Raw genomic sequence first — 17779 nt, 5'->3', positions numbered from 1 at the left:
AGGGATGCTGGTGATTGGTTTAGTCCATTATAATTGTTTTCCTATAGATCTGTACTGGGATGCCTTCTGTGGGTCTCATTAAAGGTTGAGGGAATCAATTTAGCCCTATCTTTTCTTCTTACTCTATTTTTTTGTCTGCTCCTTAATTTTACCCACTAGTGATGATTTGAGTAGACATTTGTTAGTTTATTCCTTTGGAACAAATGTCTTTGAATATTTGTACTTGAAACTAAGACACAGTAAGCAATTAATGATGTATTCATCTATTGGTTTAAATCACCCATTAACATAGAAAAAGCTTCACAGTGGAAACATTTTAACATCTGCCTGACACAACTATTTCCCATGACTGCCCTTCTATCTTTCCATGTGGGGATTTTAAGAGCCTGGAATTTTCATTGAAGGTTATATTTTAATAGCTGATTCAATCTCTTTAATAGAATCAGAATTTCTATGTCTTCTTGTGTCAGAATTTCGTCAGTTGTATCATTTCAAGAATTTATTGATTTCATCCAAATTGGCAAAATTATTGACATATAATTGTAAGTAATATCTTCTTAATGTCTTTTAAATATTTTTAAATTTCTCTTTTGGTCATTCGTGTTTCTCTCTTTTTTCTTGAATGATCTTGCAACAGGTTTTTTCAAAATTATTAATATGTTAAAAAAGCATTACTAAAGATGTTAAAAAAATTTTAAAAAAAAAGCATTACTATAAGTCCATAGTTTATTCATATTTTATTTGTTTTTATGTACTGTCATCTTTTTATTGCAGTATCTCATCCAGAATATATCATATTTCATGGTCATGTTTCTTTATTTCCCTACTGTCTGTGACAGTTCCTCAAACTTTCCTTGACTTTGATGACCTTGGCCATTTTGAAGGGTACTGGTCAGGTGTTTTAAACTGGGATTTACCTGATGCATTTTTCATGACTACACTAGGGTTATGGAGTTTGGGGAGGAAAGCCATAGAAATAAAATGCTTTTCTTATTGCAACAGTGTTGATGTTAACCTTGACCACCTGGCTGAGGTAGTGTTTGCTGGGTTTCCCATGTATAAAATTAATCCTTTTTTCTCCCCTTTCCATACTATATTCTTTTAAAGGAAGTCACTATGTGTAGTCCACACATGAGGAGTAGGAAGTTATGATCTACCCTCTTGAGGGAAGAATATCTACATCAATTATTCAGGATTCTTCTGTTCAAGAGATTTGTCTATTCTCTCCCATTTATTTATTTATATCATTAATCACTTCTTTATATCAGTATGGGATTATGGATATTTACTTTATACTTTGGGTATTTATGTATTTTATTGCTCAAATTGTTTCAGTTTGGGCCATTGAAAATTCTGTCAGTTGGCTCCTATGTCTTTTTGACATCTTGTACATACTTATATTATTTCTTTATAAGTAAGGTTTTTGTTGTTCTCCCTGAACCATTTGGCTTCTTTCAAGATTCTTTTTTTCTGTCTTCAGTTTTCTGCAGTTTTTATATGATATTCCTAGGTGTAGATTTTTTTGATATTTATCCTGCTTATTGTTCTCTGACGTCTCTGATCTAGGTTTGGTGTCTGTCATTAGTTTTGAAATATCCTTAGCCATTACTACTTACATATTTCTTCTGCTTCATTCACTCTTTTGTTCTCCTTCTGGTATTCCCATTGCCCATATGTTATAGCTTTTGTAATTGTTCTTGGATGCTCTGTTGCATTTTTTTTCATTCATTTTTCTCTTTGCATTTTTGTTTTGGAAGTTTCTATTGACATAATTTCAAGCTCACTAATTCTGTGTCCAGTCTATTGGTAAGCATGTTAAAGGTATTCTTCATTTTTGTTACCTTTAAAAAAAAAAAATCAGACATTTCTTAATGATTCTTAGAGGTTATATCCCTCTCCTTATATTACTCATCAATTCTTGAATGTTGTTTACTTTTTCCAATGGAGCCTATACCAAAATCCATATTTGTTTTCTGGGGCTACCTTAACAAAATGTCAGAGCCTGAAAGGCATAAGCAAGAGAAATTTATTTTCTCACAATTGTGGAGGCTAAAAGTCCAAGCTCAAGATATCAGCAGGCTTAGTTTCTTCTGAGACCTCTGTCTTTGGCTTGCAGATGACTGCCTTCTTGCCTTGTCCTCACATAGTCTTTCCTATTTGCTTCCTGGGGTGATTCCTCCTGATTACCAAGAGAAAATTGACTGCTATTTCACAATGGAGGTAAGGAAGAGTATGTCTAGAATATAAGAGGTCCATTAGGGCATCTCTTAGTACTATCATTCCCTGTGATTAAAGTCAATGGAAAACTTCATCAGCCCAAACCAATTTTTTCATTGATGTTTGATTTTCAAATCAGCTTGTGTTCATTTCAAGTATTTGCAAAGAATGCATATTTTACATTCTGCAGGTTGAAGGTACAGTGTAAATTAGATCAAATTGTTAATTGTATTGTTCAAATTCCCTAAATCTTTACAAGAGCTTTGTCTACTTAGTCTATCACTGAGAGAAATGTGTTAAATCTCACACAAAGTTTATGAAATTGATTATTTCTATTTTACTATCTATAAGCCATTTTATTTTGTATACAGATGTGCAATTATTACATATTCCTGTTACACCAAACTTTCATCCTTATGAAATGGCTCTTTACCTCTATTAATGATTTTTGATTTAAAAATCTCCTTTGATATTTATATAGCTACTCACACCTTCTTCAGGTTGGTTGTTGGCATGGTGTAGGTTTTTCCATCTTTTTTACTTTTAGTCTTTATTTGTCTTTATATATGTAAGGAAAATGAAGTTGGATGTTTTCCAGCTTTATTGTGTTATAATTGAAAAATAACACTGTGTAAGTTTAAGGTATACAACATGATGATTTGATACACATATATATTGTGAAATGATTATCACAAAAAAGGTTAGTTAACATTTATCACCCAGCATAATTACAATTTTGGGAGTTGGGGGGGTGGGTGGTAAGAACATTTAAGATCCACTCTCTTAGCAACCCTTAAGTATATAATACAGTATTGTTAACTATAGTAACCTTGCTGTATCTTAGATCCCCAGAACTTAATCATCTTATAACTGAAAGTTTGTACCTGTTGACCAACATCTCAACATCCTCACCAACACTTGTTATCTCTTGTCTTTTTGATAATAGCCATTCTAATAGGTGTGAGGTGACATCTCACTGTGGTTTTGATTTGCAATTCCCTGATGATTAGTGATGTTGATTATCTTTTCATGCACCTGTTGGCCATTTGTATGTTTTCTTTGGAAAAATATCTATTCAAGTCCTCTCTCCATTTTTTAATTGGATTGTTTTTTTTTTTTCTGTTGAGCTTTATGAGTTGCTTATATATTTTAGATATTACCCCTTATCAGATATGTGATTTGCAAATATTTTCTCCCATTCCTAAGGTTGCCTTTTCTTTTTTTTTTTTTTTTTTTTTAAAGTCTTGCTTTTTTTTTTTTTTTAATTTATTTATTTATTTAGGGCTGTGTTGGGTCTTCGTTTCTGTGCGAGGGCTTTCTCTAGTTGTGGCAAGCGGGGGCCACTCTTCATCGCGGTGCACGGGCCTCTCACTATCGCGGCCTCTCTTGTTGCGGAGCACAGGCTCCAGACGCGCAGGCTCAGTAATTGTGGCTCACGGGCCCAGCTGCTCTGCGGCATGTGGGATCTTCCCAGACCAGGGCTCGAACCCATGTCCCCTGCATTAGCAGGCAGACTCTCAACCACTGCGCCACCGGGGAAGCCCTGCCTTTTCTTTTCATTTTGTTGATTGTTTCTATTTGCTGTGAAGAAGCCTTTTATTTGATGTAGTTCCACTTATTTTTGCTTTGTGGTTTGTGCATTTGGTGTCAAATCTAAAAATTTGTTGTCAAGACCAGTGTTTTTTGGTTTTATGGTTTTTTGGTTTCAGTTCTTTCATTTAAGTGTTTAATCCATTTCAAGTTAGATTTTGTGAGTGGTGCAAGATAGTGGTCCAATTTCATTTTTTTGTCGTGAATATCCAGTTTTCCCAGCATCATTTATTATAAAGACTATCTGTTCCCTATTGAGTATTCTTAGCTCCCTTGTCAAATATTAGTTGAGTGTTTTGGATTTTGTTTTGGTTTGTTAATTTGTTTTAATCAATTCTCATAGTCTTAGCCTCTTTTTTGAAGTATTTATTATATTTATATTATACTTTTTTTTCTATTTGGGCCACATTTATCATTCCTTGAATATATGGAGATTTTTTAAATTTATGCTTAATATATTTCATCCATTGTGGAAAATCTTTGTTCATTATCTTTTCAAATATTACTTCTATCCAATTCTTTCCTCTCTTTCTGGGACCCCCAATAAACATATGCATAAACATTTTTAAATTAAATCACTCATGTCTTTACATTCTTTTTACATTTTTCAGGTTGGTCCTCTCTGTGGGTTGGTTTATATGTGATCTATTGATCTATTTTTTAGTTCATTAATAGTGCCTTGTACTCTGTTTGTTTTTAAATCCAGTTTTTGAACTTTATATAAAATATTGTATTTTGTACTATAAAGTGCTTGATATTTTGTTTAGAAATAATTTTCTGATGAAATTAATATTTTTCCATATTTTCCCTCTGTATTCTTCTGTTTTCTTCAAAATCCTGTCTGCTGACTGTAATATGTGGCTTACATGTATGTAGTTTCTGTCAGTTTTTCTCTTGGTTTTCCACCATATGGTACTGTCTTTTGAAATGCCTAGTAATGCATGATTCAATACTAGAAATAATTATTTACTAGTGATGTTATTTTTCTCTAGTGAGTATTTACTCTCTTCTTTTTTGAGGCTGATAGAGGAAAAGCTTATTAGGTTAATTCAATCAGGTATGGATCTGAGATAAGACTTGGGTTCAATTTGGTAAGAACTACTCTACCACTAAATTCCCCCATTGCTTATGGTATAGAACATCAGGGCATTCAAGTGATATCATGGTATGTTCACCAGGGTGCCACTCCCTTACATAGGACCTAAACTCAAATCTTTGCCTACTGGAAAACTCTAATTTTCAGAGGTTTGAGGTTAGCTCTTTGACCTTCTGTGCTCTGCAGCTTTAGAATTTGGTAAATGTCTTGAGGTGTAAACTGATGGTGTGTTTGAAGCCTATCATTTTATCATACCAATTTTGTCACTCCAGCTCTACAGGACCATTAAATGTTCCCCTGGTTCTGCTGGTTCCCAGATGTGACCCTCTTTCCAGATGAAGCTAGATTCTCATCCATTTGCCCTCACCAGAACTAGAAATGCTTCCAAGGAAAAAGAAATTATTGAACTGTTGTTCTCACTCACCAGGAATTTTAGTCTTTTTTATCCCTCAATGCTTCAAAAATCTTTGATGCCTTTAAACAGACACTTTAAAAGCAAATATATCTTGGCCTTTTCTAGTGTGCTTGCTGAATACTGCCATTCAATCAGGAAATAGAAATCTGTTGGTACTATTTTTAATGAATATATACCATCATTTGGAACCACTGGCAGGGCCTGTGGCCCAGCTCTGATCTAGATCTTACATCCAATATTTTCCGATCCTCCTTTTCATTTCCTTTTGCATGAAATTCTTTAAAATTAAATCTATTCATGTCACTCTTTTTTATAGTTATACAGTTTAAAAAATTCATGTTTCAAAAATATTATTTAACAATGATGACTCTTTTCTAGGCATTGACTTCAGTACCTAGAAAAGGTGCAAATATGAGCAAGACATAGTCCCTGTATTCTATGTACATAAACATCACGTATGGCTATTCTCACCATGATCAACGTTACTTTCACCATGACTACTCCTCATTCCTCAACATACTGTGATCTAAAATTATATATCTGTTTTTGAAGGGTACTAAGGTTATTTTGCCCTTACTTCTTTTTATATATGGAACATCTTTCCCCACTTATATATAACACTTAATCTTCTTAAAGATTCTGCACAGTTGCCAACTCAATGAACACATCTGTAAACCACATCTCTTCCTTCCTCTCATCCTTCTGTATGCTGATTAGGGAAAATGCCTTCTTTCAAAATATATTTGACTTCTCACAAAAATTTAAGACTGATTTGTCTGAAAATCCTAAATAATTATTTTCTACCATATATATATAAAATTATTCTCTAACATATATATATATATATATATATATATATATATATAAACACTTTGTAATTTACATCAAATTCCATATAATAACTAGATTAGATTCTCTGAAGGAGTAAATGGGGATCATATTTTTAGCAAGTATTAGTTAAACCCTTTATGTCTTTGGTATAAAGTAGTTCAAGTCACACTTAGTAAGGCATGAAAAATTGCCATAGATATTAAAAATTATGTTTTCTCTTCTTAACATATTAATGTAAAATATTTATTTGTAACCATATACTTAAATAGATGCTTCTATTGAGATGCTAGTTGTACTTAATAGTAGCTTCTCAGGCAAAAACAACTCATCTTTAATTAACATATGGATTATTACTTTGTTACTCTGAAATTTATTTGCAAAGGTTTTTACCTATTAATTTAAGGACCAGATCATTTACTACCAGGGTAATAACATTCCTTGTTTTAAGTATCATATGTGTCTATAAAATCAAATATTATTTGCAATACAAATGTCTCTGTCCTTAATAAAGTGAGTTCTGTGGATTAAGATTCTGAGAAATGAAAATTTTCAGCCAAAATGAAGCTAATTTCAGAATATATAGTAGAAAATTTATGTCCTTAATACTTTATTATGTCAAATACTTTAGGGGGTTACATCAGAAGCATCTTTTCAATATTTCTGTGCCATACACAAAGGAGCAACTGGAGCCATGTGTTGTAAAGGTGAATTAGGGTTTACTGGAGGAGATTTAAAACACTAAAAGAGCAGAATACACATTATTTCCTATTAAGTATACGGAGAGGTATACTTGAACCAGGCATTACTGAACTGGACACACCATGGAGAAGACTCCAGAAGAAGGAATGAATCCACATAAAATTCTGCATATTTATAGGAACATCAGGGAAGGAAATATCTGGGAGACTGGGAACTTCTTAGATGAGAAAGTCGACTTATTAGAGAAGGGAATTTTGTACCAACCTGTCTTTTACTGACGTAACTCAGGTTCCTGAACCAGTTCCTTGCTAACCTACTGAGAGGGGAAAGCCATAAGACTTTAGAGCCTCTGAGTTCATCTCTCCTCATTCTAATCTTGATTTAACCCTGGATTACATCAAAAATATTCTAAATTGCAGTTTTTAATAACTTCACAGCATGGAGTTGCATCAAGTTAATAAGCACATGTATAAATATCTGTGTTCAAAATCTACACCTCTTTAGGTGTTTAGAATTAAAGTGTTTGGGTTATTTATTTCTTTCAGTTCATGGAGGGTTAACCCATTAATGAAGATAAATAATTTCCATTTTGACTGTATACAAAGAAAAAAGGAAGCAATGTGATTAGAATTCACTTTGGAGATATTTTCAATAAGGACGAATTCATCATTTAGGTATGGAATACAAATAGCAAATTAGACCCATTTTGAAAAGTGTAGAAGGTTTCCTTGAGATCATTTTAATGCATGGTCAGTCCAGTTTCAATGAGTTTCAATGAAACAGATGACAATCCTGCAGCCTGTGGAATGAAAACCACATTCACAGAAAGATAGACAAAATGAAAAGGCAGAGGGCTATGTATCAGATGAAGGAACAAAATAAAACCCCAGGAAAACAACTAAATGAAGGTGGAGATGATAGGCAACCTTTCAGAAAAAGAATTCAGAACAATGATAATGAAGATGATCCAGGACCTCAGAAAAAGAATGGAGGCAAAGATCGAGAAGATACAAGAAATTTTTTAAAAAGACCTAGAAGAATTAAAGAACAAACAAACAGAGGTGGACAATACAATAACTGAAATGAAAAATACACTAGAAGGAATCAACAACAGAATAACTGAAGCAGAAGAACGGATAAGTGACCTGGAAGACAGAACGGTGGAATTCACTGTCATGGAACAGAATAAAGAAAAAAGAACGAAAAGAAATGAAGACAGCCTAACAGACCTCTGGGACAACATTAAATGCACCAACATTCACATTATAGGGGTCTCAGAAGGAGAAGAGAGAGAGAAAGGACGCAGGAAAGTATTTGAAGAGATTATAGATGAAAACTTCCCTAACATGGGAGAGGAAATAGGCACCTAAGTCCAGGAAGCTCAGAGAGTCCCATACAGGATAAAACCAAGGAGAAACACGCCGAGACACATAGTAATCAAACTGACAAAAATTAAAGAGAAAGAAAAATTGTTAAAAGCAACAAGGGAGTAAAGACAAATAACATACAAGGGAACTCCCATAAGGTTAACAGCTGATTTCTCAGCAAAAACTCTACAAGCCAGAAGGGAGTGGCACAATATATTTAAAGTGATGAAAGGGAAACTTACAATCAAGTTTACTCTAGCCAGCAAGGATTTCATTCAGATTCAATGGAGAAATCAAAAGTTTACAGACAAGCAAAAGCTAAGACAAATTAGTATCACCAAACCACCTCTACAAGAAATGCTGAAGGAACTTCTCTAAGTGGGAAACACAGGAGAAGAAAAGGATGTACAAAAAGAAATCCAGAGAGCCTCCAATCAAGCCTCTTAGATAGCCTCAACCCCCAGAGGGCAGACAGCAGAAGCAAGAAAAACTACAATCCTGCAGCCTGTGGACCAAAAACCACAGTTACAGAAAGATAGAGAAGATGAAAAGGCAGAGGGCTATGTACCAGATGAAGGAACAAGAAAAAACCCCAGAAAAACAACTAAATGAAGTGGAGATAGGCAACCTTCCAGAAAAAGAATTCAGAATAATGATAGTGAAGATGATCCAGGACCTCGGAATAAGAATGGAGGCAAAGATTGAGAAGATGCAAGAAATGATTAACAAAGACCTAGAAGAATTAAAGAACAAACAAACAGAGATGACCAATACAATAACTGAAATGAAAACTACACTAGAAGGAATCAATAGCAGAATAACTGAGGCAGAAGAACGGATAAGTGACCTGGAAGACAGAACGGTGGAATTCACTGCTGCGGAACAGACTAAAGAAAAAAGAATGAAAAGAAATGAAGACAGCTTAAGAGACCTCTGGGACAACATTAAACGCAACAACATTCGCATTATAGGGGTCCCAGAAGGAGAAGAGAGAGAGAAAGGACCAGAGAAAATATTTGAAGAGATTATAGTCGAAAACTTCCCTAACATGGGAAAGGAAATAGCCACCCAAGTCCAGGAAGCGCAGAGAGTCCCATACAGAATAAACCCAAGGAGAAACACGCCGAGACACATAGTAATCAAAGTGGCAAAAATTAAAGACAAAGAAAAATTATTGAAAGCAGCAAGGGAAAAACGACAAATAACATACATGGGAACTCCCATAAGGTTAACAGCTGATTTCTCAGCAGAAACTCTGCAAGCCAGAAGGGAGTGGCCTGATGTACTTAAAGTGATGAAAGGGAAGAACCTACGACCAAGATTACTCTACCCGGCAAGGATCTCATTTAGATTTGATGGAGAAATCAAAAGCTTTACAGACAAGCAAAAGCTAAGAGAATTCAGCACCACCAAACCAGCTCTACAACAAATGCTAAAGGAACTTCTCTAAGTGGGAAACACAAGAGAAGAAAAGGACCTACAAAAACAAACCCAAAACAATTAAGAAAATGGTCATAGGAACATACATATCGATAATTACCTTAAACGTGAATGGATTAAATGCCCCAAACAAAAGACATAGACTGGCTGAATGGATACAAAAACAAGACCCATATATATGCTGTCTACAAGACACCCACTTTAGACCTAGGGACACATACAGACTGAAAGTGAGGGGATGGAAAAAGATATTCCATGCAAATGGAAATCAAAAGAAAGCTGGAGTAGCTATACTCATATCAGATAAAATAGACTTTAAAATAAAGAATGTTACAAGAGACAAGGAAGGACACTACATAATGATCCAGGGATCAATCCAAGAAGAAGGTATAACAATTATAAATATATATGCACCCAACATAGCAGCACCTCAATACATAAGGCAACTGCTAACAGCCATAAAAGAGGAAATCGACAGTAACACAATAATAGTGGGGGACTTTAACACCTCACTTACACCAATGGACAGATCATCCAAAATGAAAATAAATAAGGAAACAGAAGCTTTAAATGACACAATAGACCAGATAGATTTAATTGATATATATAGGTCATTCCATCCAAAAACAGCAGATTACACGTTCTTCTCAAGTGCGCACGGAACATTCTCCAGGATAGATCACATCTTGGGTCACAAATCAAGCCTCAGTAAATTTAAGAAAATTGAAATCATATCAAGCATCTTTTCTGACCACAACGCTATGAGATTAGAAATGAATTACAGGGAAAAAAAACGTAAAAAAGACAAACACATGGAGGCTAAACAGTACGTTACTAAATAACCAAGAGATCACTGAAGAAATCAAAGAGGAAATAAAAAAATACCTAGAGACAAATGACAATGAAAACACGACGACCCAAAACCTATGGGATGCAGCAAAAGCGGTTCTAAGAGGGAAGTTTATAGCTATACAAGCCTACCTAAAGAAACAAGAAAAATCTCAAGTAAACAATCTAACCTTACACCTAAAGAAACTAGAGAAAGAAGAACAAACAAAACCCGAAGTTAGCAGAAGGAAAGAAATCATAAAGATCAGAGCAGAAATAAATGAAATAGAAACAAAGAAAACAATAGCAAAGATCAATAAAACTAAAAGTTGGTTCTTTGAGAAGATAAACAAAATTGATAAGCCATTAGCCAGACTCATCAAGAAAAAGAGGGAGAGGACTCAAATCAATAAAATCAGAAATGAAAAAGGAGAAGTTACAACAGACACCGCAGAAATACAAAGCATCCTAAGAGACTACTACAAGCAACTTTATGCCAATAAAATGGACAACCTGGAAGAAATGGACAAATTCTTAGAAAGGTATAACCTTCCAAGACTGAACCAGGAAGAAACAGAAAATATGAACAGACCAATCACAAGTAATGAAATTGAAACTGTGATTAAAAATCTTCCAACAAACAAAAGTCCAGGACCAGATGGCTTCACAGGTGAATTCTATCAAACATTTAGAGAAGAGCTAACACCCCTCCTTCTCAAACTCTTCCAAAGAATTGCAGAGGAAGGAACACTCCCAAACTCATTCTATGAGGCCACCATCACCCTGATACCAAAACCAGACAAAGACACTACAAAAAAAGAAAATTACAGACCAATATCACTGATGAATATAGATGCAAAAATCCTCAACAAAATACTAGCAAACAGAATCCAACAACACATTAAAAGGATCATACACCACGATCAAGTGGGATTTATCCCAGGGATGCAAGGATTCTTCAATATACGCAAATCAATCAATGTGATACACCATATTAACAAATTGAAGAATAAAAACCATATGAACATCTCAATAGATGCAGAAAAAGCTTTTGACAAAATTCAACACCCATTCATGATAAAAACTCTCCAGAAAGTGGGCATAGAGGGAACCTACCTCAACATAATAAAGGCCATATATGACAAACCCACAGCAAACATCATTCTCAATGGTGAAAAACTGAAAGCATTTCCTCTAAGATCAGGAACGAGACAAGGATGTCCACTCTCACCACTATTATTCAACATAGTTTTGGAAGTCCTAGCCACGGCAATCAGAGAAGAAAAAGAAATAAAAGGAATACAAATTGGAAAAGAAGAAGTAAAACTGTCACTGTTTGCGGATGACATGATACTATACATAGAGAATCCTAAAACTGCCACCAGAAAACTGCTAGAGCTAATTAATGAATATGGTAAAGTTGCAGGATACAAAATTAATGCACAGAAATCTCTTGCATTCCTATACACTAATGATGAAAAATCTGAAAGAGAAATTATGGAAACACTCCCATTTACCATTGCAACAAAAAGAATAAAATACCTAGGAATAAACCTACCTAGGGAGACAAAAGACCTGTATGCAGAAAACTATAAGACACTGATGAAAGAAATTAAAGATGATGCCAACAGATGGAGAGATATACCATGTTCTTGGATTGGAAGAATCAACATTGTGAAAATGAGTATACTACCCAAAGCAATCTACAGATTCAATGCAATCCCTATCAAATTACCAATGGCATTTTTTACGGAGCTAGAACAAATCATCTTAAAATTTGTATGGAGACACAAAAGACCCCGAATAGCCAAAGCAGTCTTGAGGCAAAAAAATGGAGCTGGAGGAATCAGACTCCCTGACTTCAGACTCTACTACAAAGCTACAGTAATCAAGACAATATGGTACTGGCACAAAAACAGAAACATAGATCAATGGAACAAGATAGAAAGCCCAGAGATTAACCCACGCACCTATGGTCAACTAATCTATGACAAAGGAGGCAAAGATATACAATGGAGAAAAGACAGTCTCTTCAATAAGTGGTGCTGGGAAAACTGGACAGCTACATGTAAAAGAATGAAATTAGAATACTCCCTAACACCATACACAAAAATAAACTCAAAATGGATTAGAGACCTAAATATAAGACTGGACACTATAAAACTCTTAGAGGAAAACATAGGAAGAACACTCTTTGACATAAATCACAGCAAGATCTTTTTTGATCCACCTCCTAGAGTAATGGAAATAAAAACAAAAATAAACAAGTGGGACCTAATGAAACTTCAAAGCTTTTGCACAGCAAAGGAAACCACAAACAAGACGAATAGACAACCCTCAGAATGGGAGAAAATATTTGCAAATGAATCAACGGACAAAGGATTAATCTCCAAAATATATAAACAGCTCATTCAGCTCAATATTAAAAAAAACAAACACCCCAATCCAAAAATGGGCAGAAGACCTAAACAGACATTTCTCCAAAGAAGACATACAGACGGCCACGAAGCACATGAAAAGATGCTCAACATCACTAATTATTAGAGAAATGCAAATCAAAACTACAATGAGGTATCACCTCACTCCTGTTAGAATGGGCATCATCAGAAAATCTACAAACAACAAATGCTGGAGAGGGTGTGGAGAAAAGGGAAACCTCTTGCACTGTTGGTGGGAATGTAAATTGATACAGCCACTATGGAGAACAATATGGAGGTTCCTTAAAAAACTAAAAATAGAATTACCATATGACCCAGCAATCCCACTACTGGGCATATACCCAGAGAAAACCGTAATTCAAAAAGACACATGCACCCGAATGTTCATTGCGGCACTATTTACAATAGCCAGGTCATGGAAGCAACCTAAATGCCCATCAACAGACGAATGGATAAAGAAGAGGTGGTACATATATACAATGGAATATTACTCAGCCATAAAAAGGAACGAAATTGAGTCATTTGTTGAGACGTGGATGGATCTAGAGACTGTCATACAGAGTGAAGTAAGTCAGAAAGAGAAAAACAAATATCGTATATTAATGCATGTATGTGGAACCTAGAAAAATGGTACAGATGAGCCAGTTTGCAGGGCAGAAGTTGAGACACAGATGTAGAGAATGGACTTATGGACACCAAGGGGGGAAAACTGCGGTGTGGTGGGAATGGTGGTGTGCTGAATTGGGCGATTGGGATTGACATGTATACACTGATGTGTATAAAATTGATGCCTAATAAGAACCTGCAGTATAAAAAAAAAAACAAAACAACTAATACTAAACTTTCATTGGGTTATTTGCATGGAAATATGTTAATATAAATGTTTCAGACATTACATGAAATTTCTAAAAATCTTATATGTTCTGGTATAGTGTTATAAGTAATAATCCTAGTTATTACTTTAAAATGTATATCTCAGAAATAACTAATTTTCTTGTCAACTGCATTATTATGAACTTTCATCAAATCTTTAACCGTGGTCATTTTTAAGTCTTTTGTCATTTACAGACAGTTCTGGGTGTACTCTGATGCTTTTGCAAATATGTTCCTATAAAAGGCTTTCATCTTCAGGAAATTCATGGAAAAGACTCTGACAAGTACAGGTTTCTGGTAACTGACTGTACTGCTGAACTGAATGAATAAGCATTTTCAGAACTCTAATGAAAAACTGATGAACTCATAAAAGTGCTAACAAAAGATCAAGATGAAAAAAAAATTAATTACATGGGACTGAGTGAACTGATGAGGATGAGTATAATTTTTGTGACTTTCTGTCTGAATTAAAAAAAAAAAAATCCCACAAGGACTCAGAGGCAAAGAATATACAAATCAATTTTCACTGCAAAGTAAAGGAGCTGTTGCAGTGGAGAATTACTGGACTGAATGTCAATATTATGACATAGTATGAGTGTGTTTCATGTTTGGTAATTGCAATCATTGTTGCTTTTGTTGTGGTCATCCATGTACAATGCTTGGTGTCAGTCTATTTATCTCTTGTAAAAATAAAATACAGTGTGTGTGTGTGAAAAAAAACAGAAAAAACAAAAAAAAAAACAAAATTGATCCAAAAATATTTTTTAAAGAAAAAAAAAGAATATCAGTTCAATGCATCACCTTCTTCTGCCAAAAATATTACTTGTTCCCACATGTAACAAATAAAAGGCACATTATAGTCATTCCTTGGCCCATATTTTTCCTTGGAAGAACAGATATCTTTAATAGATACTAAAAGAAAAACAAAACCTCTACTCTCTGTCTTTCAGGTGGGACAAAAAAATTAATAATAAAAGCATCCATTCTATGTCAGGAAAAATACTGGAGCTGAAATGATATTACTTGGTAGCCATGCAGATTCCTAGAGAATGGCACTAAAGGGCAACCAGTTTATGTAATCTTTTAAGAACATCCTGCAGTGTCATCTCAGCAGCCTCAGAGTGCTTTAAGTACTTTCAAGTTCTGCATACCAATATGTGAAAGGCACTGACAACTCAGGACTAATACACATTCTAAAAGTTTTCAGCTCTTGAAATACCTGCAATACACAATTCTCAGTATCTTAACACCAGCAAAGATCACTTTAATACAGGTTGTCTTTGGAACCTAGAGTTCTCTTCACAGATGCTGAGATTGGATAATAAGCTTTACCAGAATTGAGAATTGAGTAGGGAGGTATATATCAATTTAAGGGAACTTTATAATCTGTGTGTCTGCCTATAGATAAGAAAACACAATCACTATCATTAAACATTATGTTCCCAAGAATGCGAAAGCACTTAAATAATAACTTCATAGGAGACAAAGAGAAAATTAAGAACAATAGTACTGTGATGGTCTCATTATATCTAGAAGAAAAGGAAGAACTGAAAAATGATCTAGGTTCCTATAATTTAATCTGCAAATTAAGCAATACAACATTCTCTAATAAATAAAATCACACCCATTATGGTTAAGGCTTCTTAAAGTATATGTTTCTTTCTTTTTTTAATTGGTTATCTATTTTATACATATTAGTGTGTATATGTCAATCCCAATCTCCCAATTCATCCCACCACCACCACCCCCGCTTGGTGTCCATCTGTTTGCTCTCTACATCTGTGTCTCAACTTCTGCCCTGCAAACTGGCTCATCTGTACCATTTTTCTAGGTTCCACATACATGCATTAATATACGATATTTGTTTTTCTCTTTCTGACTTACTTCACTCTGTATGACAGTCTCTAGATCCATCCACGTCTCAACAAATGACTCAATTTCGTTCCTTTTTATGGCTGAGTAATATTCCATTGTATATATGTACCACCTCTTCTTTATCCATTCGTCTGTTGATGGGCATTTAGGTTGCTTCCATGACCTGGCTATTGTAAATAGTGCCGCAATGAACATTCGGGTGCATGTGTCTTTTTGAATTACGGTTTTCTCTGGGTATATGCCCAGTAGTGGGATTGCTGGGTCATATGGTAATTCTATTTTTAGTTTTTTAAGGAACCTCCATATTGTTCTCCATAGTGGCTGTATCAATTTACATTCCCACCAACAGTGCAAGAGGTTTCCCTTTTCTCCACACCCTCTCCAGCATTTGTTGTTTGTAGATTTTCTGATGATGCCCATTCTAACAGGAGTGAGGTGATACCTCATTGTAGTTTTGATTTGCATTTCTCTAATAATTAGTGATGTTGAGCATCTTTTCATGTGCTTCGTGGCCGTCTGTATGTCTTCTTTGGAGAAATGTCTGTTTAGGTCTTCTGCCCATTTTTGGATTGGGGTGTTTGTTTTTTTTAATATTGAGCTGAATGAGCTGTTTATATATTTTGGAGATTAATCCTTTGTCCGTTGATTCATTTGCAAATATTTTCTCCCATTCTGAGGGTTGTCTATTCGTCTTGTTTGTGGTTTCCTTTGCTGTGCAAAAGCTTTGAAGTTTCATTAGGTCCCACTTGTTTATTTTTGTTTTTATTTCCATTACTCTAGGAGGTGGATCAAAAAAGATCTTGCTGTGATTTATGTCAAAGAGTGTTCTTCCTATGTTTTCCTCTAAGAGTTTTATAGTGTCCAGTCTTATATTTAGGTCTCTAATCCATTTTGAGTTTATTTTTGTGTATGGTGTTAGGGAGTATTCTAATTTCATTCTTTTACATGTAGCTGTCCAGTTTTCCCAGCACCACTTATTGAAGAGACTGTCTTTTCTCCATTGTATATCTTTGCCTCCTTTGTCATAGATTAGTTGACCATAGGTGCGTGGGTTAATCTCTGGGCTTTCTATCTTGTTCCATTGATCTATGTTTCTGTTTTTGTGCCAGTACCATATTGTCTTGATTACTGTAGCTTTGTAGTAGAGTCTGAAGTCAGGGAGTCTGATTCCTCCAGCTCCATTTTTTTGCCTCAAGACTGCTTTGGCTATTCGGGGTCTTTTGTGTCTCCATACAAATTTTAAGATGATTTGTTCTAGCTCCGTAAAAAATGCCATTGGTAATTTGATAGGGATTGCATTGAATCTGTAGATTGCTTTGGGTAGTATACTCATTTTCACAATGTTGATTCTTCCAATCCAAGAACATGGTATATCTCTCCATCTGTTGGCATCATCTTTAATTTCTTTCATCAGTGTCTTATAGTTTTCTGCATACAGGTCTTTTGTCTCCCTAGGTAGGTTTATTCCTAGGTATTTTATTCTTTTTGTTGCAATGGTAAATGGGAGTGTTTCCATAATTTCTCTTTCAGATTTTTCATCATTAGTGTATAGGAATGCAAGAGATTTCTGTGCATTAATTTTGTATCCTGCAACTTTACCATATTCATTAATTAGCTCTAGCAGTTTTCTGGTGGCAGTTTTAGGATTCTCTATGTATAGTATCATGTCATCCGCAAACAGTGACAGTTTTACTTCTTCTTTTCCAATTTGTATTCCTTTTATTTCTTTTTCTTCTCTGATTGCCGTGGCTAGGACTTCCAAAACTATGTTGAATAATAGTGGTGAGAGTGGACATCCTTGTCTCGTTCCTGATCTTAGAGGAAATGCTTTCAGTTTTTCACCATTGAGAATGTTGTTTGCTGTGGGTTTGTCATATATGGCCTTTATTATGTTGAGGTAGGTTCCCTCTATGCCCACTTTCTGGAGAGTTTTTATCATGAATGGGTGTTGAATTTTGTCAAAAGCTTTTTCTGCATCTATTGAGATGTTCATATGGTTTTTATTCTTCAATTTGTTAATATGGTGTATCACATTGATTGATTTGCGTATATTGAAGAATCCTTGCATCCCTGGGATAAATCCCACTTGATCGTGGTGTATGATCCTTTT

This window comes from Eschrichtius robustus, chromosome 1, assembly GCF_028021215.1.
Source record: "Eschrichtius robustus isolate mEscRob2 chromosome 1, mEscRob2.pri, whole genome shotgun sequence".
Taxonomy (NCBI): domain Eukaryota; kingdom Metazoa; phylum Chordata; class Mammalia; order Artiodactyla; family Eschrichtiidae; genus Eschrichtius; species Eschrichtius robustus.
The sequence above is the reverse complement of the archived record's forward strand: the minus strand, read 5'-3'. Positions refer to the sequence as shown.